At 37.8% G+C, this 4,451-nt stretch overlaps 1 protein-coding gene across 1 annotated transcript in view; it reads left to right on the top strand.

The window, feature by feature from the left end:
* The first annotated feature begins 47 nt into the window (after positions 1 to 47).
* GRIK2 (glutamate ionotropic receptor kainate type subunit 2) overlaps positions 48 to 4,451 on the top strand; it is a 562,276-nt gene continuing 557,872 nt past the window's right edge. Inside the window, exon 1 of the mRNA XM_006777220.2 lies at positions 48 to 741. The gene's annotated coding sequence lies outside the window, so the exon portion shown is untranslated. The remainder of the gene's footprint in view (positions 742 to 4,451) is intronic.

Raw genomic sequence — 4,451 nt, 5'->3', positions numbered from 1 at the left:
AGGACTCCCTCCGGGTGGGCTCCGACCTGGGCCGCCTTCCAAAGAGTGCGTTCCCGTTCCCACGAGCACAGGAGGGAGCAGGGGCGGGCGAGCGGGGCTCTCCGCCCGGAGAGGAAGAAAGCGAGGAGCGGCGCGGCGGAGCCCGTGCGCGTGGGGCACCCGCCAGATCGGTGCCCTGCAAGTGGCTTTGTCCCGCTCGCGGCAGCCAGTTCCCATCCAGGATGCCACGGGCTCGGCTGGCTGCGGACGCCCCGGCTCTCCGCGCAGAATAATTTCGTGAGCGGACGTGTTGGGAAGTGGCCTCCGCCACGGGACTCGCGCGAGGCGAAGAGACACAGATGGCCAGAAGCTGTGTGTCTGCCTGCGGGTCTGAAGAGCTCCCCAGCCTGCCTTCCCTTCTCCCATTCTCCCAATGACCAGGCTCCCTAGTTCTACCCCGAAAAGCAGACATCCCTGTTAACCGCAGCCACTACTGCGAGTTTCTGAGACACTCGGAGGGCGTCCCGTGAGGGTAAGGGGAGTAGTGTCACCAGGGTGGATGGCCAACCTCAAGAAATTTTAAGGACACTCTCTCAGCCCCTGGAATTTTTACCTTCCGGGAGTTCTTTACCAAACAACAGGACCCAACTGTGGTCCTTAGAACGATTTCCAACTTAGGGAATACTAGGGGATGTTAGAAAACTTATCACTACTCTACTTTTGGTAACAGATTGCCTTCTGTCGTTTCTTCATCTTCATACTGTAAGTATTCTCTCAACAGAAGTTACCTTGCGGGTTAATTATTCTTTTCCTTTCACAAGAGACGATTGATTCATTTGAATCTTAGGCTTAGGTATTTCAGTCTTGACTTGCCTAAGTTTATTACCTTATAACTTTTTTTATAGGAATCATTTTTGTCACCACCAGGGCAGCTTCTAGAGGCCTTAGGAACTTATTAATTAAACAAAAAACAAAGCAAAACAAAACAAAAAAAAACCCGAGAGGTACCAAAGGAAGGTGAAATCTTACCTGTTTGTTTTCTTCTATTTAAACCCATTGGAGATTGCACAAGCTGAAATTAAAAGAAAAAGGTTCCAGGGCCTGTAAATCTATTCCAATTTAGTTTCTTAATTAAGATATACTTCTTTTTGGCATCAAAAATTTAATTAAAACTCTAAATGCTATTAATCATCAATGCAGCAGAATGTTGGTAGAACAGCTGATGTGTTGAGAATCACAAAGGGTTGCATAGCATAGCTTTCATAGTTAAGAAGAGGGAAGCACAAGTATGCAACAGTATGGTTTTAACTGGTATCAGCTCCGACTTTATTCTCTGGCACCTCTAACATCATGGATGAACAGGCTGTTTATTTTAGCTTAGCTGCAATACAACAGGCCACATGCATGGAAGACTAGGTCAAGTGTTACTATAAGATGAGGTTTCTTATATGTCACATAATAGCAGGACAAGTTAAGTGGAATTCCTACAAAGAATTCCATGTGAAAAATTTAAATATAGATATGGTATGGAAGAACCTCTGAAACATCTTTGAAATTCAGATTGTCCTGGGATTATGTATTTGCTGTTTCTCGCAAAAGGTATCTAAACATTGTGCTGTAAGAATTATCACACATTTGTTCATGCCCCAGCAGGTGGCAGCTAACTAGAATAAGATTCATTTTCACTGGGAGAATAGAAAAATAAAATTGATTCCCAAGTAACAGTGCCCCCAAATAAGAGGTCATTAGTGTCAGTAAATATAAAAATACAGTGAAAGATGAAGCTAAGGGCTTTTTGTTGTTGTCGAAACAAGCTTTGCATGAACATGATATGCATTTTGTTCCCTGGTAATTTATCATAGGCTTGATACCTCTTCATGTCAGCAGTCTGTATTTTTTTGAGCCTTACTTTTAGACACAGCTCCTCTCTGTGAGTACATATATGTGTGCATTTACCGTTTGTCATCTCTGCTTTGACCTTGGAACCTACAGAGCTTTGGCTCCTAGTATAAAGGTTGCCATATGGTTAAAGTGAGAAAAAATGCAACCATGGAATAAAGTGCATAAATTTCATTATTACAAAACATATAGGATCTCCTGACACCAAATAGTGGTTTTTTTGTTTGTTTTTTGAGAAAGGAGCAAATTATAAAACCGACACAGTTTTAAAAAGATTTAAATCTGGTCAGTGAATACTATATAATGATTTTGTCAATCCTTCATATAGCCCCAGAACTATGATGTATATTATAAATATTGGGGAGAAACTTGTAATTATTTTAAAAATTGCCTTACCATAGGCATCTCTTACACCAAATCATTCTGTTCTAGTATTCAGAAGGTAATTTTAGGGTTTTTGTTGTTGTTCCTTTTGCCCTGGGAGTGAGTGACATTTAGTGAGAAAAAATGAGAATTAATCTGATTACCCTCCTAACAGATGGAAATCTGCAGGTGGAGAATTCTAAAGCAATAACTAAGTGCATATTTTAGAAATGTCTTTAGCCACTGGACATCGACAGCATGCTATTCAGTATTCTGAATTCTTGGTGGTCTTTCAGTATTTTTTTTTTGTACTGTGAAATAAGTAGTGTAGTGTTCATGAGGGAACTCAGTTATTGTAAATGGCTTTTGTAGTAGTATGCCCTGGAAGGGGATGGCTATTGGCACATCCTGGGTATGCCAAGCAATCCCAGTAAGTCACACTGACATATACACACAACACAGTTGATAAAAAACCCTTTTGACGATGCGAACAATGCAATAATTCAAATTCACAGACTCTGTGTAGTAGAAATATGCACACTGCTACTTCAAATGGTACATTACCCATTCAATGTACCACTTTCAATGTACTACTCCAGAATAGAATAAATCTATGTCTGGAGCGCTGTCCGCGGTCCTGAAGAAAGGTTGTCTCCTGCCTTGCAGTTCAATTGGACAGGTGGAGTTGTGTGTGGTGTTGAAACCTTTCAGATTCATTGATGGATGTAAATGAATCTAATTTAGCATATGTGAAAAATTGGTTCTTTGTGGACCAATTAATAGTAAAGAAATTATGATAGACTTTTAACTGTTTAATTTACTGTGTAAGAACTTCATGAATCTGGAAGCTTGATCTTTCACTTTTCCAACTAGACATCTAATAAATAATTCCACAAAACTACATAGTTTAGAATGCTAGTTTTAATCAGAGAAGTTACAACTGCAATGTCAAATGCCATTATGTTAGCAGAATACACGAAAAAGAAGTGCCATAGTACATTTGTTTTCTCAGGTTTCATTAAATGCCAACTACACTGCAGAATTGCAGTATTTTGATTAGTCACAACATTCTATTTTCAGGTATTAGGTATAAATTATATTGAAAGATAAAAAAATAAAAATATTTATTGTTTTCCTCACAGTCATTATTATCTCTGCTGGAATCAAAAAGAGAAAAGAATGAATAGAATGGAATAAATGAGACAGCAAATACAAGACAGAACATGTTGGGCTATACATGCCTACAAGAGACATTTTAAACATGGACTGAAGGAGTCGCTAGATACCCTTAGTTTTAGCACAAGGTGTTCCTTTTAAAGTGCTCAGATAGTCAAATTTTTTGATTGAACTGCCTGCTACACTGCAGAACTAGCCATTCATGATACTTATTTTTGACACTGCAGTTATGCCTCCATCTTAAAAATAAAATCAGTGCCCACTTAATGCCTTTGCAAAATTAGGTTTATTTTCAAATAAGCATTTTATAGTGTCATAAGAAAAAATATATTGAAGGAATCATTATGGTGGAATGAAAACATTTCATTGTTTTCTTCCTTTCTGGAGGAAAGATTACTTATATCACAATTTAAAATTAGATATTCTTCAAATAGTGCATTTTATATTTTTTCATAAGGTTTAACCTAATGCCCTGTTAGTTGGTATGAAAAAGAAGTTAATTTTAAGATACAGGCTTAGCAGTTTGCCTCTTTTGCTTCTTGATCACTTAATAATAATAATATATATATATAGCAATATGTTTATTACTACCCATCTTGCTTTCACTTACTAATGTAAAGTATCAGGATTAGACATTTTTATCTGTATATGCATGGAAGAGAGCATATTAACTATTTCAACAGTAAAATGTATTTCAATAGAAAATATATTTCTCTGTACTTTTTTTCTTTGACTAAATTGCCACTTGTAAAAGTCAAGACAGTCACTGCCTGGGAACTCTTAATTATTCTGACCAGAATACTAGAAAACAATAAGGCATTTTTACACAAAGCTTTAACAGTGTTGCTCAAGTCATAATCCGACATCCCACCTTTTAAATAAAATATTCCATTCCAAAAATCCTAAGAAGAAGTTTGGGAAAAATTACTGAAGACTTTGGAGTTGGCAGCACCAATTTACATTGTCTTTTTCCATATGCACAATTATTTTAGATGAGCTAAAAATGGGTGGGAAAATATGATTATTTCATTTTA

The sequence above is a fragment of the Myotis davidii genome, unplaced genomic scaffold (assembly GCF_000327345.1).
Source record: "Myotis davidii unplaced genomic scaffold, ASM32734v1 scaffold68, whole genome shotgun sequence".
Classification (NCBI taxonomy): domain Eukaryota; kingdom Metazoa; phylum Chordata; class Mammalia; order Chiroptera; family Vespertilionidae; genus Myotis; species Myotis davidii.
This window is presented reverse-complemented; position numbering and strand designations above follow the sequence as displayed.